This window comes from Haliaeetus leucocephalus, unplaced genomic scaffold (assembly GCF_000737465.1).
Source record: "Haliaeetus leucocephalus isolate CR32 unplaced genomic scaffold, Haliaeetus_leucocephalus-4.0 Scaffold351, whole genome shotgun sequence".
NCBI lineage: Eukaryota > Metazoa > Chordata > Aves > Accipitriformes > Accipitridae > Haliaeetus > Haliaeetus leucocephalus.
In genome coordinates, this window is record NW_010972787.1 from 8,455,871 (window position 1) to 8,481,918 (window position 26,048).

The following is a 26,048-nucleotide window of genomic DNA, read 5'->3' on the forward strand; positions in this document are numbered from 1 at the left end:
AGGAGTTTTACGGGAAAATACAAAATCTATATAAATGGCTCCATTAAAATCCAAGCACAGTATGTACCACATCGCAGACAAAGAACTGCTGCACTGATCCAGACTTTTAGATACCATGGTTACTGCAGGTACTTGGGACAGCTTCATTTAACAGTGCTGAGACTACACATAAAATTTGCTTTTGAAGATTTTAGCACAACTGATGCAGTGGTTTTTCTGTAAACAATCCAAATGCAATGTAAGCATTTTTGTCAACCTAGGCAGTCTCCTCTAGAAAAACCGGAAGGCTGCTTTTATATATCAAAATGTTAAGACTGTACAAGCTGATACAGGTGTCTGTCACTCATGAAAGGTTTGAAGAAAGTGAAGCAGGTTTGTTGTTCCTGCTTAATCCTCTGGTGAGCAACAGCCCACATTGTATAGCACACTCAATTCATCACAGGTTGGGGGAAATGGCACTACTTGCTCATAAGACACATCAGTAAAATCAACGAAGAGGCGAAATTACCCTCCCACTTGAGAACACTGCAAGATGTTCAGGTTAGAGTTTATATACACCCACACAGCTCTGTAGGCTTTGTTGCATTACGCCTGCAAAATGGTTCTTGGCCTGAGGATGAGAGAACTTAGTGTGCATAATGCTGATGTCTTGCACTCATAATGGATACTAAATTAATCACCAGACATATTATACAGTCAGGGAAAAAAAAGACTTCCACTTCTTAGCCAATATACAATTAGAAGCCTGCAGCAATGTTTATACTGTCTTCACCTGACGATGTCAGTATACTTCACTTGTTTAAAAATACATCAGTAAACATTTAGTTCTGTATCAGACCTGTTCCCCATTTTCTTCCCGTGGTTAAGGTTCCTCAACATAAGTTAAGAGAAATAAACACGACTTTTTTCTCCCTAGTCAGAAAATACCATGTACAAGCCTGCACATTATTTAGTCTTCATAGATGATCAGTGGAGCCTGTAACATAGTTTAGACAGATTAGAGAACAAAGAAATAAAATCGAGCATAATTAATTAACTTAAACTTATCCACCTGAGAATGATGTCATGAAATGTATTTCTCTTGGCTGCCCTAACTGTTTGTATTTCATCAAGCTGTTGAAGGAAACAGAAGCAAGAACTGATGTGTTACTGAGGGAACATCCAGCACAGCTAAGAGCTGATGGACCAGAGAAATACCCCGGTCTTCCCAAAGAAGCTTTTCTTCCCAAATTCTCCCACCTTTCTAATGCCCAATAGTAGCTAATTCCTTTCTGTTGACGTTTTATGTGATTCATTGATGACTACTCTCATTTTATACTGAACAATGAGTGGAAACGAAGAAAAACATTTACTCTGTTGTAAGAGGAAATTATCAACTGAAAACAGGAGGAATCAGATGAAAGCTTTCAATTAGATTCCGCTAGGTAACTACAGCAGGAACCTCACGTTGATGTATTGGCATAAGCAGCTGCTCCAGAAACCATCTATACGTGTCAAATGTAAACAGGTTCTTTACCTTTCTTGTAAAAAAGATTTAAAATGTCCAAACACCTAACAGCCAACTTGTTTGATCTTGTAAAACTACGATGTAATCCCAGTGTGGGCCCCATTCACAGCAATCAGTTGGGAAGGGAACTGCATATTCTAACGGTCAACAAATAACGAGACTAAAGTAGAATGACCCAATCAAGCCAAAACCATTAGAATATATTCTTATATTTGCTTAGTAGAAAACCTTAAGATTCCATGAAAAAAGCAGCCAGCTACTTTCTGTAATATACTTTGCTATGTAAAAGCTTTCCTGTTTCCAACACGTAAAGAAACAATTATCTATGTCCCTCTCTTGCAATTCATGCTAGGCACTAAAGTGTAACTCTCACCTAGTAATACTCATTTAAGTTCTCCCAATACTTATAAGCACCCAGAGTTACAATGAGTTGGACCAGATAACCTTCAGAGGTCCCTTCCAACCTCAACCGTTCCGCGATTTTTTGATTCTCAGGGCTTTGTCCAGTTGTTTCTGGAAAATCCCCGAGGATGGACCCTGCACAGCCTTCCTGGGCAAACCCATTCCCATGCCTGACTGCCGTCACAGTGAAAATGTTTTTCTTTATATCCAGCCTGAACCTCTTGTTTCAATTTATACCTATTGCCTCTCATCCTCTTACCATGCATCACTGTGAGGAGCCCAACTCCATCATCTTGACGGAGAAGAGATACTGCCCCACTGACACTGGGGCTGCTGGCAGGTCCCCCTGAAGCCATCTCCTTTTCCAGGCTGAACAAGCCCGGCTCCGTCAGACTCTCCTCACAAGGCAAGTGCTCCAGCTCCCCACCATCACGATGGTCCTCCGCTAACTGCCTCCAATTTAGTGATGTCTTCCTTGAGCTGGGGGACTTTAAACTGGACACAGTATTCCAGATGTCGCCTGGTATGTGCTGAGGAGACTAATTACTTCCCTGTCTCTACCGAGGCCGCTCCTGTTCATATAGCCCTGGATGCCGTTAGCATTCTTTGCTGTCAGGGCAACTCTCTCTTCTCTTTAGTCTGCGTCAGAGAAATTTTCTCTCTTTCCCTAATTTTCTATTTGTACAAACCCTTTTGAGCTCAGTTCTAAACTTCTTAGGCACAATTTTCTTTTTCCTCTCAAAAATAATTCACAAGTCATGAAATTTTAAAAGGTTGTAGTTCAAATGAGCATATATTCGCTTTGCTCGAATAGCACTGTGAAGCCTACGATAAATTTTGTCAAGTGCCATGTTTCCCATGGGTTTACAAGTTTATTCACAAATGATATGGGCTACAGTACGGCCTGTGGAGAACCACGTGGGCAAGTCTTCGGTGTTGTGCACACCAGGGTCAAGCAACTCATGTCTTCAAAGGCTGTGGCAAGACTAGTTACAGAGTCTAACGGGATTTCCAGTTCTGAGCAGAATGTAACCATGCAGCTTGTTGTAAATAGGTCTCAGCTCCCATGAACAGTTTATGTATGCAATTCTGTTGTCACATTTAGTTTGGAAAATAAAATTTTACTGCAGGCAAAGATCCCACTCAGTAACCACGCAGCCACTGCTTGTCTCCTCTAAGACATTACCATAATCTGCCTGTTGCTGTAGGAGAACTATGCGTACATAAAAAGGAAGGGAAAACAAAACAAAAATGCATGTTTTTTAAAACCATATTTTCTACACAGAATCTATACTGGTAAGGAAGTAAATACGTACCTTCTCCTCACCAACAGTATTCTGATAACTATACAGTGGGTCCTCGGTAAGCCATGAAATAGAAGAACATTTTTTCCCCTGATTTTCTTTTCATGCCAAAACTATATCACAAATAGATCTGAACTCCTGACAGAAGCAAGTTATATTGCCTTTCTCACTCATGTGGGCATGCTCAGCCAAGAAGAAACACCGGGTGTTTCTGTGGTATGTTCAGTGAGGAACTAAATGTATCACGAAGCCTCAGTCCTTCCTCTCACCATCAAGTGACTAAGATTAAAGGAACAAAATGATGATACCCATGGTAACGTGAAGCTAAAGAAGGTCAACTTTAAGGTCTGATCACAGGCTTTATTGCTTTCCAACTCAGAATACCAGATAAATAAGAATGCTTTTCCAGCCAAAACATCTTGCAATAAGATGTTCTATTGTATAACTACAGACAGAACTACAAAGTAGGAGAGAGAAGTACAGACTATAGGCAGTGAGACTGACAATGTGACACTGCAGTCCCTTTATAGCATGGAATATTACCACAGAGGTCTGAGGCTTTTAGTGGACATTAACAACAATAAGGCTGAGAAAAAAAGAGGAAAAATCCCAAGGCTATGATCTGACATCACTGAGACACCGTAGGGACAAGATAAGCAACACGACATTCCTGAGATTGCACGGTGGTGTCAATGAACAGTAGGAACTGGTACAACTAGGAGAAACCCCAACATATTTACTTGTGAGCTCTTGATTCTTCCTGTTGACAAATGGATAAACTGTAAGTATGAGGTAATTAAGGGATGCTAACACGCAGAATCATAACGCCTCCAGTCTCCAGCTCTGTGATGTTTCATTTCCAAAATGTTTCATTAGCTTCTATGTTCATTAGATTTTACAATGGCAAGAAAGCAGCAGGGAGTAACTAATCTGCAATAAATGTGTCATAAAATGAACAAATTTAATGTGTTTCTAGAGCAGACTGTGAAAAGTTATCTAAATTACCAGGAGATCAAAAAGGCTTACTTGTCAGCTACTCAGAAGTTGACTGCATGGCCTTCATGAGTCCTTTCTGGGCTAAAATATCAGTCTCTGCTGTGTTTTGCTTTTTTTTTGAGGTCCATGTGTAGGGGACAGATATTTATTTTTTTCGGTATCCCTGCCAATCTGTTTCTCTAAGATGAGAACATTTAACTTGGTTTCAGCAACAGCTGTATCCTACAGATAAGCAAGGGGGGAGGATCAGGGATGTCTGTGGTTGTTGGTAAGCCACTTTACTGTAAGCCTTAGGCTGGTACCTTTTACCACTGCTTAAAGACATTAGCCTCACTAGCCACATCCTCAGGCCAATCAGTAGATCATTACCCCAAATGCAGTACCGATTTTAGTTTTTAATGGTGAGAGTAATTTGTTCCATGTTGCTAATTCTTAATGCAGCTAATAAGATTTTACTTTTCAGTTGCATTCATGCCTTCAATTAAAACCAGTAATCTTCTGTTTGCAGAACTAAGTTTCACTCTCTTCAGCAAAAGGGAAATGGTACCATCCTGTCTAGTGGTATTGATATACACTGCAATTCACCCAACCCTGCTGATGAATCAGTGGAAGCTATGACTTGTAATTACAACATGTTCAGAAGGGTAACTATCATACAGTTTCCAGAAATGAAAGGGATATAGGGTATTTCACAGAGGTTTAAGTAATTTCAAATCTTCTGTTGTCATGGTTGTGCCTACTTCAATTTTGTTCTTCATGTCTTCCTGTTCAGTGTGTTCCTGATGCAGAGGAACAGTGATGTATGTGTAGAATACAAAATCCTAAAGTTTTATCCCATGAACTAAGCTATCTGTCACTGTAAATGCATGGGGTTTTGAGACATCTTATCTTCTGATTTGATTTCTTACCAGTAACCAGTACTCCGCTCACGATAGAGATTAGGAATACTGTCTATTTCAACTGTGCGCCAAATATTTGTGGTAGCAAATACCTAAATCTTTTTTTTTTCTACCAAGAAACATGCTTTGACTGGGGTATAAGATCTAGAAAAAAGCTAGATTTTCTTTCATGTAAAAAATCATTCTTCAATTCTGAAACTGGGATAAGTAGTCATTGACAAAGCAAAAGCTACATACAATAAAATACAAACAATTAAAGCCATCTGTGCCTTATTGCAAGTCAATAAAATAGAAGATCTTGCTAGCTCGTAGGAACAATAATAGCTTCACCCAACCTAAGAATGCTTTCAGATGTATGTGCTACTCCAAAAATGCCTTGTAAATTAGAAATAAGGAAGGTATTCGTGAATTCATGTAGTATCACTAATATCTCATTCTGCTCTAATGTATAACTTTCAAAGTCCTTATTTGTTTCTAAATTCAATGAAGTCACTTAGAAAGTTTTTCTAAACAAGTAAATAGATTTTATGGATAATCAAAATGTTGCTTCAAGTATTTCATACTTTATCATCAAAGATGCTCCTGTCTACATAACTTAGAGACACTGTTGGGAGGACTGAACCCATCTAGTACTAGAAAGCTAAAAATATGATGCATACTTAGGAACTATTCAACCCATGGTCCTTCAACAGTCAATGGAACATGTTCAGTTCTGTGACCTATCTTAGGAACCTGTAAGTTAGGAAAGATGAATCTTACTCATGAATGCCCAGATATAAATTATAGATTCTGAGTAGTGGTGAACATACCCTAATTAGAAGTCGTATCTTTAGATGGGGATGGGCTCTTTTACTCAATACAAACAGTAACACAAGATTTTTGCTGTATTTCATGATCTTACTGTGTATGAGTAGATTTTATCTTCCTGCCTTCTCCAAGCACTAACCTTTTTGTCAGAATAATCTCAAACCTCCATGTTAATATTTCGGCTATACAAACACTATGATGTTAAATTTTACTTTTCAACAGAGAAGGGATCTGCTATCATGAAAAATTCCACCCCACGGCAGTGATAATAAGGAGTTAAAAACATTTTTCATCACTGCAACAGCTTCTCTGACAAGGCACAATATCTATTTTCCAACTCTGCGTTTGTAGGCAGCCAAAATTAGAAGACTTCTTCAAAATCTGCTTGCCTAAATGAATCTGAAATATTTCCTACTGAATTCATATGAATGAATTTGCGTGTGTAAAATATTAATTTCTGAAACTGAAACCGCATTATCAGAAAGTATTTTTAAGAAACCTGAAGATCAAGTTGAAATAGGAATTTTGTCATGAGCTAAAACACACCACTAGCACACACCTAAGCTTTAACGTGTGGTCTTGTGTGTCTTGCCACATACTCTGCTTCACTTCCAGAGATTTTAATTATCACTGTTTGCTCAATATACTTCACCCAAGCTGTTCCAATGCTGATATAAATGTTCATTAGTTTGCCCCTATATTCAGAACCCTCCCCCTACTTCTGCAGGTTTACTACACTAGCTGCACTGACCAAAATATCAGGAAGTTACTTTTAACTGGAAATGGTTAAGATGACACAAATGATTACAACTGCCACCAGCATTATTCTTCATGAAACAAAGAAACGTGTCTTGCCTTTGCTTATGGCTTTCTTTTACTTTCTATGACAAAAGCTTGTTTACTGGGCATATACTCTTAACAGCAGATATCCCTCAAATACTCCTGGTGAAGTCAGGGAAAAATTCATCACTGAAGTGCCTTACCTTATCTGCACAATTTGGATGGCATTTTTCTTGGTATTGTTTTATTGATGCAATTGGAGATAAAATGAGGGGATGGTACAAATTCATTAGTTCTTAACTTTTCTGTTCAGCAAGATCAATGGCTTTCCTGTTCAGCACAAAGAGGTAATATTTGTCATATTACCTATTAAAAATCATCTTGTTCTTTACTTTGAGAATAAGCAGACCTCCTGTCCAATCCATATGGTAAATATCAACATCATCCTAAGCATCAAGTACACAGGCATTCCATCATATTATTTTTTTTTTTTATTCCAGCCTAAGAGAAGTGACAATGTTGCAGTCCAACAGATTCTGGGGTTTTGGTACTACTACTTGCTGTCTGAAAAGTGTCACTTGTTTTCAACCGTCTTTCATTTCAAGTGACTCTTTTGGAAGTTTACAAGCTCAAGTCGTTTCCACGGTTAGAAAGGTAAAAAATCCCCATTTGCAGACCATTGCCTTCACATGGAAAGCATCAGCTAAAGGTATTAGTGAGAAACATCCATTCAAAACAGTTAACTTTTAACACATTTTAACCACGTCTCCTAAAGTTACAGATTGTTCTGTGTAACTGATTTGTGGTGAGGAAGAAAATATGTATTTCAACAGAATGTCCTATTTATTTCTGCTTTGATGCTTTTTCTCAAGTAAATCTCCATATTTATAATGCACTTATCAGCCCAACAACTTTACTGCGCAGTATTAAGTTTTAAAAGCCTTTTTTTTTCTTTAAAGAAACAGAACACACTATACCGGGATAAAGATTACGGTCACAACAGTTAAGCACAAACCAAATGCCCATGGCACTTACACAGCTAATTAGTTAGATTAGCAAGGATATACAAATATAAACTATCCATTAAAAACAGAGGAATGTGAGAAGCCAACTGTTTAATTTTTTTGTTTGTTTCAATTTTCATTAAAAAGACTAACTGCAATCAGACAGATAACATAACTTCAGCAACAGCGGGATTAGAAGACAAGACGCACTAAGAAGCGAACAGGTTAGAACAGGTTAGACAGAGTCCTTATTAGTTTCAAATTAGCTAGATGTGAAGAAAATATTTAGGGACATACCTGAGACAATCTCTGAGCTACCAGACACTATTTTTTGAGAATTGTGAAGGACAGGTAAAGTTCCAAGAGACTAGAAAAAGTAAAAGCAAGCGCCGATCTTTAAAACTGGGACAAATCAGAAAACTGGGAGTTGCGGAAAAGTCAGCCTAACATGAGATTATTGAAAAAATTATCCAAAGGGAGCGTATAAAGAAGATGAGTCACGCTCCTTTCCTTTTGGTTGTGGCAAGACAAGAGGCATAGACACAAACTGAAACAGAGGAGGTTCCCTCTGAGCATCAGGAAACACTTTTTCACTCCGATGGTGACCGAGCACTGGCACAGCTTGCCCAGGTTGGTTGTGAAGCTTCCATCCTCAGAGGTATTCAAAACCCAACTGGACACAGTCCTGGGCAACTGGCTCTAGGTGGCCCTGCTTGAGCAGGGGGGTTGGACCAGATGACCTCTAGAGCTCCCTTCCAACCTCAACCATTCTGTGACAATACAAAATGATAAAGGAAACAGAACATTTGAAGCTTAGAAGATATTAAAATTATATATAATAGTCTAAATAGTTTTGTCAAGAACAAACTGTGTCAAAGTAGTCTTCCTAGAACAGGATAACGGGGGGGGGGGACGACAGCAGAGATGATAAACTTTTCTAATCAGGATTCTGAAACCCAAGCCACAACTTAGGAAAATACCACCTACAGAAACTGCTTTTAAGATGGGTATTAGAAAACCAAACCAGAGTAGTTACTAATGGGTTTACTGTCAAACTGGGAGAGAATGAGGAGAGGAGCTTGCCAGGGTTTTGTTTCTGAGCCTGGTACCTGTCAATCTTTTTATTAATAAGCTGAGTATGCATTTTAAATCTGGAGATGACACTTCCACCGGTAAAGCTGTAAGCATTGTAGAAGAACATAAATGGTATTTAGAAGAATCCTGAAAACTGGAGGAGTCATCAGAAAAAACAGATAGAACTCAACAAGTCCACAAGATTACAACCAGGAAAGAATAAGCAACAGAAAAAAGGTAGAAGCCAGCTCACTACACGAGTCAGTTCCATAAATGTTAAACCGGTTCTGCAAAGAGGGACATAAGTTTTGCAGTGGGTCACATGCTGAATCTGGAGGAAACTACTGCAGCAAAAAGAATCATCATCTTGCTGGTATGAATGGGAGCACTCTGTGGAGGACACCTCAATTACTCTGTTCTCCTCAGGGCTACTGCAGTGTTAGCTAACACAACAAATCCACTTCTGTGTTTCCGATTCAGAAACAAGGCTGCGAGAATACCAAGAGAGATCACAGTTCTGGGAAACATGACCAATGAAGGACAACTAATATAAATGGGATCTTTAGTTCAGAAAGGAAGTGATGAGACAAAGTAGGAGCCTTCAATGCTTAGAAAAGAAGAAAAAATACATTCCTTCTATTAGTTGTACCACAAAGAGGACAAAGAAGAGTGATCTTAAGTTTCTGAAAGGCAGATTAATTTAGACATGAGGAAATGTGGTTTTAACTGCAAGTGTAAGGAAGCATTGGAACAGATCATGTGGTGGACTTGTTAAATTTCCCTGACTACAACTTCACACGGACAGGTTAGCCAGAAACCTGTAAAGTCAATTCAGGTATAGCAGGTGTTCCCTTGGGACCTCTCAGATCCCTTCTGTGATTCTTTCGATTAAGTTTTCCCAGTATGACTCATAGAAGGTACTCAAAAGTTTTTTCATTGTCAGCACTTCTGTCTGGATTTAGCTGAAAGATAAGTAAAAGGAAGAGAGGCACTTTAATGTAAAACTGACTGAAAGTCCAAGCACATTTTAGCAGGGGAAAAGTGCTTGCTTAATGGGTGAATTAAAATCATTATTGTTACCTGAGTGGGGCGATTATTGAGATGTAAATCTTTCATCTTCAAAACCCAGACTGATTAGCTTTAAGAATTTATCTCAGCAGGGCACTAGCAGAACTGATATCTCCCCAAAAATGCAGACTTTTTCCTTCACAAATAATTCAGAATCTTGTTGGCTAATACCATTAAGATGTATGTACATTCCTTCCAAACCAACTGTATGATGGAACTTAATACTGAGAGAAGACACTTCTTACCAACTTCATGGATTACATCCTTTTTTACTCTCATTGGACAGATCTAAACTGATATTGTGATGCTAGAGCTGCTTGAGGAGGCATGGCTCTATCTACATGTTCCACGACGCAATCTGCTCCAGAAACACGTCCTTCATTCTTAAGCCCATGTATAGGGATGTCCAGATGAAAAAACAAAACTAAAACAGAAACTCACACATGCTACCCAGTTCAAGAAAAGCCATCATCAAAACACAAAGTAAAAGCCAACCAACTGAAGGTACGTTAGCCCACAGCATCTCCTGAAGCAGTCTGGATTGCAAACATTTGAAGGAAGGATCACAGCTTAATAGGCAGCTGATGCTTAAATGATAATCAACAGGCAGTGGGTAGGCAGAGGGGGACAGGAGGAGTGCTAACTATGCATCGGTAAGACTATTTATACACATTCAGTTAGGTTATTGTTGGAAGCAATGCTTTACAATCTACCTTATAAAATTACAGGTATTATTTATAATAGGACCTAACGTTTCAGTGGGTCATTGTTTTCAGAGTCTTTTTTGTAACATTATTTCACTACTGAGTTGCACAAACTTAGCTGATACTAGACGCATCCAGTTTGAGCTGACCTTCTTCCATGAAATGAAAGCCATTACTACGATTAACAAAGTATGCTAAGCCTAGCCATGCAGTAGACAAGAATGTTTAATAGGGGTGTCTCATTTTTTCAATTCTTTGACCCATGTAATTTTTTTGTTCTGCAAGGCGGTGTCCAAGAGACATCTCTAGCCCTGTATTAATTTTAAAGAAATTAAAATGTGGACCCATATCCATTGTTAATTTTTTATTTAAAGATGAAATTCTACTAAGTGTTTGAAGAGGGCTGTCATATGGGTTGACAAAGCACTGGGTTGCTTTTGAGTTGAAGTCATGTAGCAACTATGAAATATGAAAAAATAATTAATTTAACAAGTTCTGCCATATTATTCTTTGTGAGTCACCCACAATTTTCTTAGGTATGTTCTTTATTGAAAGTCTTACTTCTCTAAAACATGCATTTAGAAGTTTGGGATTATTCAATATTTAAGAGTATTCCTAGTCTTGGAAGGGATGCAACACTCAGAAGCTGTTTCTGAACAGATAAGGAACAGCTACCAGTAAAGCCAATGTTTACTAACTTATTTTCTATAAGTATTCTCAAAAAAGACACTTTCTTTCCTGTGAAAAGTCATTCCAATACACTTTTTTTTACAAGAATATTTTAAAAAACAAATACCAAGAATTCCAAAGACAGCTGAACCCAAAAGTTAACTCAAACCCCAGGTTTATTCACAGGACATACTCCTATTTTCCTCTAGACATTCTAGGAGAAAACGTGACTTCTTTCTCACAAACTTAAGCACGTATACAGCAGTGTTGTTCAAAGTCACAAAATACTGAATTAGGCAATGACGCCAATGATAAAATATAGTCCCTAGAATTCCTGATTTCCATTCTACCAGTACCTGGAACCCAAGAAGCTCTTCAAGAACATCACAAATCTGCTTCGCAACCGAAATGTAGAAATATTGAAAACAAAATATCCTTAACTTTCCAATTTGTTTCTAACCTCCCCGTGGTTTTGTCAGTGTCAGTCCCAGCTTCCCATACGTCTGTTCCTCCCACAAAAAAGCCTCTGCACTTTCTCTGACACCAACCTCTATGAATAGAAAGCTCTCCCTGAGGCAACCTGCACAAGGCAGCTTCCCCCTCCGTACGATCCCCCGATGATTTTATAGTTTAAATATTGCAATTGGGATGATGTAACACAATGCAAAGCAAACAGATGGGCAAGAGATGTAACGAGTGGCCAGGCCTAAACTGGAAAACATCACTGCCAGAAACGTTGCTGGGCTCGCAGCTGCTGACATCGCTCCTGGGATGTGTGCACGCCGAGTCTCTGCTGGCAGCTGCATCGCTGGCGGAGGTTTGCAGCATGTGGTTCTATTTAGGTGCCACAAGCTGGGCTTTGTTTGCTTACTCCGCATTTACATGTGCCTGCATGCAAACCCGTGGAGATAAAAGGTAATTCCGGATGCCAAAACTCTGTTGTGTAGATCAGGAGTGTTCTCCCGCGCAGAAAGAATGCTATGAACAAATGGGAGTTTTTAATGAGGCGTGTTTACTTTGTGACTGCAGTGTAGAGATTTGGAGGTACCATCCTAGATTTAACTTGAGTACTGGTAGCAACCTAGCTACGTGAAAATGGAGCTCGGAAAGGTGAATTAGCGTATGTTAACTTCTGTGCTGCTGCAACAGACTGCTTGACCGTGTGAGAGGATTTATCTAAATCTCACTTGGGCATCTCTAGTATTAACAGGAATTCTGTGGTAGTACTGAAGAAAAATAATCACTCCCAGTCCAGTGTCTTTCCTAATGATTACATTCCATGCCATCTTTATGTGACAGAAGGTGCAGTTCATCAATCATATAAAAGCAGAGTACCAGAGACATTGCTTTAAGGAAAAGTAATTCTAACAATAAAGAAATATTGGAAAAAAGATGGAAGTATTATAAAGATAAACCGGTGGAAATGCAATGGTCAATCACAAGAGAACACGGTAAACCAAGCCCTCAAGTACTTTGATCGTCCAGTCTCAACCCATCACCCTATAGACTGCGACCAGACAACAGCATTTCTGCAGTAGTTATGGTCTAAAGCCAGGAGCAAAGAACGCTTGATGGACTGAGCTTTACATCTTCAGTGACCAGCTGAAACAGCTGAAGAAGAGCAGTAGCGTTCCAGCTCCCCGGACCGCTTCAAACACGCAGCAGCTTTTAAAGTAGCCAACCTGATGCATAAATGGCCTTCATCCTTGAAGTGGAGCTCCTTCCCCTAATACTCACATCTGATGAGACCAAATGACAGCTTTCTCGTAACTTATAAGCTAGACATTCTCCGGTCCTCTCGCAGGTGAGAGCACAGCGCAAACAGTAGAGTATGAAATTAAGTTTCTAGAGTCTGAAATTAAGTATTATAAATCTGAGATAGTTATAGATATAAAAGTAATAGCTATAGATACAGAAGTAATGTTTTAGATGGGTTGAAAGCCATTATGGGGACAGGAGGAGTTTTCAGAAGAGCATGAATACTGAAGTCAGACCTCATTTCCAGCAGAGTAGGATTTGTAGGATCTAAAATACCTGGATTAACATCTAGGCCGCTTTCAAACAGACAAATGCAAACAAAAATTTTCATTTTGTTCATTATTTCTTCACTGAAATTAATACTTTTATGGGGTAAATGTGATTTTAAAACCAGAAATAGATAAACAGAGGTACTCTGCATCTATTCCCAAAAACCTAACTCTTTATTCTAACAAGCTTGCAAATTACATACTGATACCTGACAAGGTAACACAGTCAAATTACGTAGTTGTTATTTGCAAAACTGGTCCACTTCCAGTTATTATTCAGGTGTTGGAAGACATGAAAGGAATGGATTGATGAGGCAGGAGGATATAATGATCCAGATATATATTTCATTGAGGCAAAAGATTTTTTCTGGCTATCAATGCAAAGACGATGGAAAAATTTACACAAATGCTCCGAAAGCTAATCAGAGACTTCAAGGCAGAAGACATCATCAGCCACAGTTCCTACTCACAGGCACCTCATCAATGATTTAACATGACAGAGGGGACTGCAGCTTCATTATCTGGTGATATTTTATTTATTCATATTTAATTACTGCATATCATAACAATTCGAAACTTGACCGCATTGCAGAAGATGAGGGAAGGAATGAAGCTGTTATACGGGCTGTACTAACACATCTGCTTCACAGACCTACAGGGATTCACTCAGCCACAATATATAATAAAAGTGAAAAAACACTTATATTCTACAAATGAGTTACAAATTCTCCACATTAAAACTGGGTGAAATAAACAATGATGTCTTCAAAATTCACGTAGTGGACATGAAGAATTCTATTTATCTTCATTATATGCTGAGAGTGTTTGGGCCAAAATCCCCAATTTAGGTGAACCATGAGGAGGAAAAAAAATGATGGCAGGAGAAAAAAAAAAGTAACATGACAAATTAGCAGAACCAAACCTCTCCCCCAGTGGGAGGGAGAGGTGAAGGCCAAAGGGTAGATTAATCTTTCTGTATCATATGGTCTTGATCTTAAAAATTTCTCTGCATGTTTAGCAGAAATCACACGCACAATGGGGAGACTTTGAAAAGATCAGGAGCCAGAGCAGATTAAGATGAAATGGGGCCAGATCCAAAAAGCCGTCAACCTCCCACCCTTTCCTGCAGACTCCCATGTGGGCAGGAGATTGTTTCGTGGCTCCAAAGCGCTCGTCTGCGCTGAGCTCGCTGACGAGTGCTCTCGCTCCCCGTGTCCTGACAGAGAAGGAGTTCTGACTTCTCTTTTCACAGCAGTATGAGCTGCAGCTGCGGACACAGGTCTCTCTAACCCCTCTGGCTTTGTGGCCCCAAATTAACGTGCAGAACCTGGCTGATCCAACCACACACAAAAAATGGATCCATGCCCAATCAAGAAAGAAATAGTATTTTTAAAAAGCAAAAGGAATGAGAAACTTCGTTAGGTCTGTTTTAAAACAGTAATTTAAAAAAAAAAAGGGCTTAAGCAGATGATCAGGTTACTGCAGCTTACTGAGTTACTGAGTGTCAGCTGAGTCACAGCAATTATCTGCATATATGCATGGTAAAAGTGAGTTAATGCAACATGGCTTAGCTGAGCCTACAATAGAAGAAGATTAAATTATGTGCACATGGACAATTGCTACAGCTGAGCTGATGTGAGATTACTTTTCAAGCTACTGAAATTGCTTGCATATGCAAACTTTAAAGTCTCCCAGCCAAGCAAATAATTTAGAACAAAAAAATCTTGGAGTTTAAAGGGTTTTCAAATAACCTATTTATTTAATGAGTGACAGGATGACAAAAAATGAAGAAGGACACCTAAAAAGTATAAATGCTGTTGTAACTACTGACCTAAAAATTCAAATGCATCCCTATGGAAAACTGTTTGATTAATTTGCTTTCAGAACAGCTAGGTGCAAGAGCATATGTCCACTCACATAAATCTAACGGCAGTGTTTTCACTCTCTTTTAAGATAAAAGATAATTTGTTCCATGATTTATGATCTCACTGACTTCCCATATTGAATTAGGCAGCTGAAATAATCTCTATCATCCTGCAAATTATTATTAATATGGTAGCATACGCACATACACTGACTGATACGTTTTACTTGAATTCATTGTGGGTGAGGATAACATAATAATTTTATGAGAAAGGGTTATACATCCACTAATGACAAACTATTACAAACATCCGCTCGGAACTTTTGTGCAAAGCGTGCCAACCGCAAACACCAACATAATTCCCAGTTTTACACTGGCACAACTATTGCGTTCTGTAACTTGAGAGATACAGATACAGTGCTCCCTGTTCTTCATTATGAAGAGCAATTCAACAGACACTTTTATAGCTGTTGCTGTATATGTCTTCTTCAGTTCCTCTTTTTTTGAGTCGTCTTGGTTTTTTTCTCAATTTCCTAATTAGATAACTTACATTTGTTTGCTCTTTCAATATTACCCTATAAATGTCTACCAATCAAGTCAGTACTCACTGCACCAGGCAGAACTCTTTCTTCTTCCCCCTAATTTTCCCCTGCAACCATAACTCCTTGCTGGTTTCCCTCTAGTATTTAGATGTGCTTGAATGAAATGCATTGGCTTGTACCTAATGCAATGCATGTGTTTATGGAACACAGCAGGCACATACTCCACTTTCAAAAGACATAACAACAGAACAGCCATTTATGAAAGTTTTACTGTTTCTGATTCTCGCTTCCTCTTCACCCCCACCCCCTCCGAGTCCAACTGGAACATCTGGGTGCACTGGATTAAATAATGGACTCTTTGTTTGAAGAAAATTCACAGGAAACATTAAACTTCTCTTAAGACAGGAGAGGTTAGTGCATGGGAGCCAGGACAGGAGAAAGTCAAGGAGTCAAATGGAGAACCGCGATTCTTGAGGACAGAAATTTAAATGTATCACTTGGACGTGTGAAGTTCTACCACTGAAACCACACTCTTGGTGAAGTACGTAGCAGCTAACTGTCGTGGCAATGTGGGGTTCCTCTGCACCTCCCATACTGGAGGGAAAAGGCAGAAATAAAATGTCATCTAGACAGGTAGGAACACGCTGGGGAAGAAATTCTCTCTTTCCATGGGAGAATTTCTGCAAGGCTTTTGTGGATGGACTGTAGTTCAAAGAAGACAATAAAGAATTTGGTCTGATCTCTGCACAACTTTCCACATGTTAATGTATCTCAAGAGGGTGTATGCTACATTTTCTTTTGCTTAATTACACCACAGAGAGAATAAAGGAGCTAATAAAACCTGGAGAAGTTATACAAGAGAGGTGCACTGTCTTTCCAGTTCAGCTTGGTGAGGAAGCTTTTTAGGTAAATAGAACTCTACATCCATCCTTGTTTTAATACAACACATCGCTTTTTATTACTGTGGCAAATGAGCAATTAATTTCATTTTAATCTGAAGGTTAGTTTAAATAATGTGGAAAGTTCTACAGCATTAATTTTAGATGTTAGCATTGGTTTGGGGTTTTTTGTTTTGTTTTGTTTTGTTTTTTAAATCTGCATAGATCCAGTCCCCAAAGTTAACTGCAGATCTTCTATATCTGGACACAATTGCATCCAACAAAAGATTTCTACATACGTAGGTATCTAAATATTTTATGGTTCCCCTAGCAATTTGAAACAGAAAACGAATCTTTATGGAAGCAATAGAATTTGAGCATAGCAGCATGCTGCTGATCTCCACAAGATTAATTTTACATCTCAGGCATAAGCTATTTTTTCTTTATGCACGTAGGGGGTGGGAAAATATGTGGTGATTTTACTGTATTGGTACTATAGAAGTGGAGAACACCTACATAAAGCAAAAGCCTTATGCTTCACTTATCTGGATTTATTCTACAATCTACTAAGCAACAGAGGAGACAAGGGACAGTCTTATGTGTTTTCCCCTTTTTTGTCTTACACCAAAAGAATACTAACCAACTGGTTTAAGCTGTTATCATATACAGGACCTGGATTCACATTATGAGACTCACCTTGAAAACTATCAGCTGCGTGACCTGAAGTAAGAAGTGCCACGTTGCACACAGTAACGAGAACCCCTGCACTCATCCTAGTGAAGCTTGACCTTCCCCAAGCTGGGTAATTTTTCTGCAAGTTTACCTGATGAAAACATAGTAATTTTGCTCCTTTATTAAAATAAACCTGTAGGAAAAACAGAGCTATGTATTTCATCCTCAAATTCTGGGAAGCAATGCAGAGAGGCTGCAGCAAAGAATTCTTTTAGCATATGCATCAGTAAAGAAAATTTGTTCTCAAAGCATGATATAAAAACAAACCAAGAAGTAATCCAGTCCTACCAATTTTTTTCCACCACTTTTACAAAACTGTTCCCCTTATTTCTTTCGAATTTCCATAACTTTCTACCTGTACATCATACTGAGTACCTGAAAGAAACTGACCAAATTGGTTTAGTAGATAGTTACCCTTCTTTAATACCATACCTTATATCTTAGGTTTTATGGTTTCCATAATTAAATGACCTTGATATATTTTCAACTTTACATATAGGGTCAAATGTCTTAAAAGAGAAAACAATAGAAAACAGGCTTTTCACAGTTTATTTCACTCTCCAAATATTTTCAGATTTTTTTTTAAACAGCAGATGTTTAATATGCACACTTCAGTGTACACTCTCAGCTTGTACATCTTGATTTTGAGTTACCATGAAGGGACTATGACAATATATACTAGCTGATGATGCTCCTCTTGGATTGTATTTGGCTGTACACAAACCTTCTAACAAGACTTTTTTTCCCACCTTTTCTTAAATAAATCATTATTCATATTTCCGCAGTGATATTTTAGGGTTGTTTTTAATTATGTGGGTTTGATTATTTCTTTTTTTACTCTGAACAGGACAGGAAAAATGAAATTTGGAAATAAGTCTTATTTAAGGGGTATGAGTGAATGCCTAAATATCCACCTTCGTCAAATATTCCAAACTTGTAAGCAAGTTTCTGCTTTTTTTGACAGTGGTTTTGCTTCTACCACAAGCAGCACTACCAGCTTAAGTAGGAAGTCCTGGTGGTCACTCCAAACATACAAGACCAACAAAGGCAAAGCACAAAAGATAACAAAGACCCAATCTAATTTAAGAGTTACAAGAAGAAAAAAGAAAACATTGAAAGACCTTGATATAATAGTTTCTCCCATTAACATAAATACATATTCCCATAAGCCCATTTTCACCTTTCCAACAAATTAGGTTTTGTCAGTAAGAAGAAAGGGGCATGGGATATTTTTGTTTCAAAGATCAGTAATATCTTAAAATGAAGTGGATCTAAGAAATGGCATTCCCAAGAAACTTCCAGGACACAGAAGCTTTCACGCAGTAACAATTTTGAAGAGCATCCTTAACTGCACTGCTCAGCCAGGAACAAAAATATTGTCTGCCAGCATCTTATCACATCTTGAGGCTTATTCTGTCTATCACCTCTCTCCCCTCTTCCCCGGGAGCAGGCGGGGGTTTTGTTTGTTTGTGTGATGATACACTGAAGCAGTGAGGGAGTAGGAAGAGAAAGTGGGAGAGGAAAATACAGGAGTTGACGGTGAAGGTGTTACTGCGGAAAGTGTGATCAACAGCGCTGAATCTGAAAAGGGTCAAAGAGAAGAAGGATGCAGCAGAGGCTTTGTGACCCTGCCAGAAATGGACAATTAGGAACCCCTGAGAAACCACATTTGACGGGCTGGAAATAACGTAAGCAACACTCGGGCTGCAGCTGGAGAATTAGGAAATGACCACGAATAGAGAATTGGAGGAGATCACATGAGGGGAAGACCACCAATGCCAGCTGTAAGAACAGTGCTGTCCTGGAAATGGAGTCGTTGCAGTGTCTTTCACATTTCCAAGTTAAGACGACTGCAAGCATCAAGTTTTCTACTGCTGTTCTTGTTATTATAGCATTTTTTTGACTGCTTTTGGTGTTATTTGGAATCTGCTGGGCTGCCACAGGTATTCGCTGAAGCCTACCATTAGCAGTCACATTGTGTTAGAAAACACAGTCTCCTTTCATTACGGGGCTAATTTTCGTTGTTTCAAATGCATGCCATATTGCAATATATACATTGGTATTACGAGAAGAAGGGGTACTAAAGACAGAAGTTCAGCAGAGGGCCAGATGTAACTTATTTTTTCAGTCCAAAGATGTCTACTGGCTTAAACCCAAATGCCAGGATTGCCTTCTGTTTCAGGCCTCAGATTTAATAACGTGATCTGTACAGCTCTAACTTATCTTCTCATTTCTATGTCTTTCAAAGGCTTTTAGCTCAATGTAACTTGCTTTTAAAATAACCTTTTCTTGAACAGTTCAAACATCAAGCTACCAAACCCTTTTTTTTTCCTCCATAAAGTCATAAAAGATAAAATATTTTAATAGTGGGGGGGGGGGGGGGTGTGTATTGATTTTTACCAAAACCAGCTCATACTCCTAGATCTTCATAACACATTGAAAATTTTTTGAGTATTTTCATAAAATTCTTTGACATAAAAGATGTCCAGTAAAACTCTTTTTTTTATTATTTTTGCTTTGATGATTTACATGTTCAGACATCTCTAAGCACCTGACTCTTGTGAGGACTTAGACCCTCAGGGTAATAATTGCATGAGAAGTCCTAGATGGCACAGCTGCATCGCTTGCCAGACACCATGCTTAAGAGATATCCCAATGTAAAACACACAATGGTTTTCTCAATGCTGTAATTAGTACCATTATTTAAGATACATTTTTAAAATAAAATAGCAATTTTAAAGTTTTGTACTTCTGCTGAAGCGCATGTCAAAAAATGCACAAAGAAATACTAAATTATTCCATTCTGTGACTCATATTTAGCACATTGCCACATTTAAAAGGTAAGATATTTGGTGCCAAGAACTTCTGTTTCTTCGCAACTCACGTGTATCATGTTGCCTACACCACATCATGAGCCCTCCTTTCTACTGCAAAACACATTATTGAGATTATATTAAGTGGAACATTACAGTTCACTTCAACTGAACATTCAAGTCAATGTTATAGCTGAAGCTGCTTGACACCTCCCATTATAAAATGTTGTTTACCAGTTGCTTATAAAACTTCAAGAAAACTTTGACTGTGGATTGAAATCTTCCATGTTTACTGTCTGTCCTCAGGCTGATTTACTCAACTTCTAAGTCCTCAATTGATTCCCAAAAGTTAGAGATGGTTAGGGGAAAGTTTATTATTTGTCAAGTTAAAGAAACCAGAGGAAGCAGGACTGGAACAGACCCAAAACCACCTGATTCCATAAAACTTCTCACTGATCCAAGTTTAGTTTTTCTGATTTACACAGCTACACAGAAAAGCAAAGGTCTGGACAAAATACAAACCTCTAGAAGTGTTTTCATGCGATTAAAAGACTTCTTTAGAAGTCTTCAGACCTTACAGAGATATTTTCTGAAGATCCTGCCTGCACCATGGAGGACCCATCTCCCCTACAGCTTCTGCCCACCCACCGACCACGTGGTTAGGTGCGCCGTGTTGCACAACCACCAGTGAGCATCTCCCACTTGGAGCTATCAGGGAGAAGCAGGACTTTGTTTCCAATTTCCCTTCCTGATCTCTGCAGGCAACTGCTATTCCAGACATGGAAAGGAGAGGTGGAGACCCGCTGTTTTGTACTGCCAGTGCTGTCCTGTAAGGGGTGGCAGAGGAAGGAGGGAACAGCCACTCTGAAGCACTGAGGGAGCCAAATAATGATGAAGTAAAACATAGTTTGATAGGCAACCATAACTTGTGAATTCTGTAATAACTGTGAGCCTGATTTGCTTAATATTTGCACGATATTATTACATAGTGCTTTGGATTTGGAGATTTTTTTCCCGCTTTTTTATTTTTTAGTTGAAGCATTTATTTGGACTTTTACATGTGCTTATATAAAAGAGAAGTTTAAAAATAGTAACATCTTACCAATAACAAACAGCAAAGAAATAAATTACTTCTCTCTTAAAAAAAAAAACAAAAAACCCAAACCCAAAACCAAACTCCCAAAAAAACCTTCTGAAAGGGGGAAGTGAAAATCAATAGATCATTAAAGGAATAAAATTCCTAAGCAACAGAATTGGTATACTGGCCATTTAAGTTTTGTTCCCATTTGTATACGCACACACACGTCGTCCATCCAGAAGGCATTTTTAGTTCTTTCCTTGTAGTGTTTCTGCTCTTATTATAGCCCAGTTTTACCTATTTCCACACATCATTTCTATTTCTGCCCTTCTCTATCACAGACCACACATTACCACTCAGCTGGTTACAACATGAGGGTAGAGGAAAACAAGTGCACTAATTGATTCATTTGGAGATACTTTGAAGGTAAAGACGACAGACTAAAAAGTATTAGCATGAAATTTCTTGAGCATCAAGCTCTAACGACTTCTCACTAGCATTTCTACACAATATGAATCATCCCCTGTCCTGTGATGAGGTGAGCCAGCAAAGATGGGACACTTTCCCTGGGTGAGGAGTTATATTCTGAGGCAGCACAGCTTGAACGCTGTGCACAAAGCACACCAGTAATTGCTGCGCCACATTTGATAATTTCTTGGCATCTTACAGCTCAAGCATCTAGCACTACAGATAATATATGCAAATGCTGGAAAAATAAATGACGGTTTTCAGATGCATAAACCAACACCTATTCAAATAAAGTTCTACTAACACCCAATTTAACTGGCCCCAGACAATTATGTTTTTATTTTGCCACTGTTTATCTGTGAAGTTATGGTTTCTAGCTAACCTATGCACTGTTTTATACCCCCAAGGATCAGATATTTAAGTATGAGATTTTAATTAGCTCTCTGTGGCTTTGAAATACCCAAGAGATATATATTACTGTTTCATTTCATTTCTTTTTTTTCCTTCTTCATTACAAGGTTTGCAGATCACAGGCAACTTTAAAGAAAATGAGGCCAACTACAACTACAGCAGCAATGGCGGCAGTCACATATTTTGCCTAGTTAGGCACTTCTAATACACACAATATGCGGTGTCTAAACACTTTCTGAGTGGGAGGCCTGACATCAACGCTACTTCTAATGATAAATGCACAGCAAGTGTATGCTGCAGTAGGAAGAATGCACTCCAACTTTTAAAAATCGTGTTTTGGAATGACGATCTTTTTTCCTCTCACTTCTCCCGTTCTCAACACATGCACAGTTGCTGTGTCAGATCTCATCACTATACCCAAGAATAATGTTAAACACCAGGTGTTTACTTGTTTACTGAAGCTGTTCCCATAAATAAGAGGTGCTAACCACACCCACAAAAATATGCAATCTTTGTCCTGAAGCATTTGTCAGTAAGGGAAAGAAGTATTAAGATGGCTAGAAAGAATCATACAGAAATATGTTCAGACGTCTCATGTATACTACTTAAAATATCCTTTCCCTAGACTTGGAGTAAAGGACTAACCCATGGAATGAATGTGGTTGATGATCTTAACAGACCACTCAAGTCATCTTCCACAAAGTGATTTTAGGAAATAATTACTCAAGATGCAGAATCTGTTGTCCTTCTGGGAATAGTTTTCTAAACTGGAGTCTGCAAATGGGCTAGAACTGTTTGTTACTGTGAATTTGCAATGGCATCAGTAATCTGTGAAAGATCTAGTTGAAGATGTCCCTGCTTGTTGCAGGGGGGTTGGACTAGGAGACCTTTAAAGGTCCCTTCCAACCCAAAACATTCTATGATTCCAGAGTTTCATGTCAGCCTTCTCACAGACATGAAAAAGCCCGTGTGCAATTTGAATACTGATGTTTGCCTGAATTTGTACGGAGCCCTGAAACTGGAACAGCCCCGTGCATTGCAGGTAGTTGTGAATAATGGTAAAGTATCATTGTCATTAAAAAGCACATGGTGAACTTGATTGAGCATCATGCAAGATTTCTTAAAAGGGAGATAAAGACAAGGAATCAGCTTTCAATAGTTTTGAGAAATATTCATGTAGGTTATTTAAAAAGGAGGAGAAAAAGACATGCCCCCCATGTTAAGCACCAAATATTTTCAGTTTTCCGTCCACTTAACTGCATCATGAGGTTCACCAGAAGAAAAATAAGTAATATCACTGAAGAAAGATTTGAAAGTGGAGTCTTATGGATGAGTCCAGGAAGGCTATTTCATATGTGGGGGGGAGAAGGGGGAAAGGAAGTTCTGGAAAACACGGGGGAAACTGGCCACCAAAGCTAGGAATACTTGTGGAAGAGTAGGTAAGATTATGAGCTGTTCAGAAGAAAGGCAGGCACTCTTAAGGGATTTCTGGGTCAATTAAAGGAGAATTATGTTTTAATCTCATTCAGAAAGCATCCATTATGTGATTGTAAGGTAAGCATGTTTAGAAGTTTTCCCTGTTATCTGCTGAGGCGAGAAACTGCTTATCTGGAAACTCTGTCATAGGTAACATGCTAACATAATCTTATTCATCATGGACATTCTTTATCAAATCATGACCACAAGTGACTTATTTTCCAAACTTGCCATATAAGCAGAAAACACGTTTCAGAAGCTTGGTCTCTTTCTTAGGAAAGCAGGAATGTTCACAACCTTCCAACTGAACTATTCTATTCTATTCTTTCTTGAACAACTTTATGTACTATTGCAAAGTGAGATTCATTGTTCCATTTAAATATATAAAGACTATATGAAGAGCTAATGTGAAAATAGATATAGCTATTGCAATTTACTATACAACACAGAAAGCTGGTCTGTTGCTATCCATTTGAGAGCTTGGAGAAGGTGTGCCCCCTGTATTCGTTCCAATGATAAAAAAAACCCACAGGTAAGTCAATATTCTGAGACAGCAACAAGAACTAAACAAGTTGTTTTCAGTATACAGTACTGATAACTTACAACATGAGTTATGAGATTACGAGCATTTTTTTAAATCTTCCAGATGACTGTTTTGCTGGAAGTGATAAGGCTGCCGCCCTACACTATGCAGGCAAAGCCCTCCCCAAAGTGCAAAAACCCCCAAAAGCTAACGAAATGCCTGTAGTTCAATGGAGACTATTTATGTGCTTTAAAAAGGAAACCTCACTTACATTTGACTGCAGCAATATCATTTGAACAAGTAACTATCCATGGAGCTTCCATCTCAGAAACAGAGTTGCCTACAAGCTGATAAACCTCCCCTGAGCAGCTTCCATTACCGACAATATGTATGCCTCTCTTTTCTTGATAACAACCATTGAACCTCCTTATTCAGGTCTCTCATTTTAACAAGATCTATCTATTTTCAGCATCATGAATTCACTCAGAATTCATTTTTAATGAATGGTGTCAAAGGGACTGTGACAAACACAATAATCTGCAAGGTCTCTCTCTCTGGTCTTTCATATCCTGTAATTTCATGTATTAGATCTTGAAAGAATTAACCTGGCACATCTCAGGCTAGAAGCATTTGTCCTTATCTTTAAAAAGAAGAGACATAAAGAATATTTATGAATATACCACTTGAGCTCACAAAGATTCCTATTTTGCACTGTACTCATATACTCCAGTTACTTTTAAACAACTTAAAGAAGTCCTGTTGAACCTCTGTCCTACAAGCAGTTCCTGCTATATATAGCTGTATCTCCATCAGTAAGTGCCTGTCATCTATAACGAGTTCCAAATACCTAATAAGCACCTGGATCAAATTCAGAGTTGGAAATAATGACATCATAAAAGTAAGAAGAGGAAATACTCAATATCCTACCTCACTAAAGATGAAAGCTGTTAAAGCACAATGCAATGCAAATTATATTAGAGCTCAATGCAACAAAAATCCAAGGAATGCAAAATCTCATAACAAAGCTATTCATTAGATTCACCTCTAACACAACACAGAAATATACAGTATCAAGGAACATCTTATTTTAGCTAGAAAACGATAGAATCACTTCTGCAACAGGATTTAACCACTTGGACGTCACCTAGAACCAAACTCTGGGGCTGAGAAGGCTATGCTTAACAGAGGACCCAGGAAAAGCATTGAGATGACAAAAAACTGTGTTCTCCACAAATCCTTGGCGCACTTGAGATGACTGAAAACTTTTTAGCACAGTCCTGGAGCCCAGAGACACAGTAACTGGTAAGACTCTCCGCATCAGAGCTCATGAATAACCATGGTTTCTGTGTAAAGAGTCTGCCGATACATCACCTCTTCAACCACTTTTTGAAACTCTCAACCCTGACATTAATTGACAAAGCCTTTGCTCCTTCCAAACCTACTTCACTCTTCAGACCAGTCACCAAATACAAGTGCAACGCAGCAAGAATTGTACGTCTTTTAGTAAGGCCACATGCTACTAGTGCCCCAAAAGTTCCTAAATTTAAATGCAAACTACATCTTTCAACCTGACCTGGACTCTAGAAACTCTGGGCATAAATGGGGAGATGAAGAGTAAGGTATATATTTAAACACCATAAGGTGGAAAAGGAATAACAGCATGCTATTTGTATTAGGGTTTGACTCTTTTTATTTTCCTTTTTCAAAGCTTGGGCACAAGTTTCTTCAAATTACCTGTAACAGATTTTTGGACTATCTGTACAACACTAGCTCGCACAGAAATCCTTCTTTGCAATGTTAATGTCCCAGCGAGTTGTAAGAACAGTTAAATAACTGCTGTAGTGATACTCTTGTTGGACAAGATGCAATTATGTAATGTGAAACACGGTCATTTACAAATTACCGTTTTTTACTCAATTTTTTTTTTTTTTTGCAATAGAAATTACTTAAAATTGGATATAGGCTCACAAAGGACTGCTAACAAAGCAGTCTGACTCACAGAGAAAGAAGAAATACAGAGGT

At 38.5% G+C, this 26,048-nt stretch overlaps 1 protein-coding gene across 1 annotated transcript in view; it reads right to left on the reverse strand.

The window, feature by feature from the left end:
• The window catches only part of DCLK1 (doublecortin-like kinase 1), a 245,703-nt gene that overhangs the window by 78,385 nt on the left and 141,270 nt on the right, over positions 1-26,048 (reverse strand). The window lies entirely within an intron of this gene.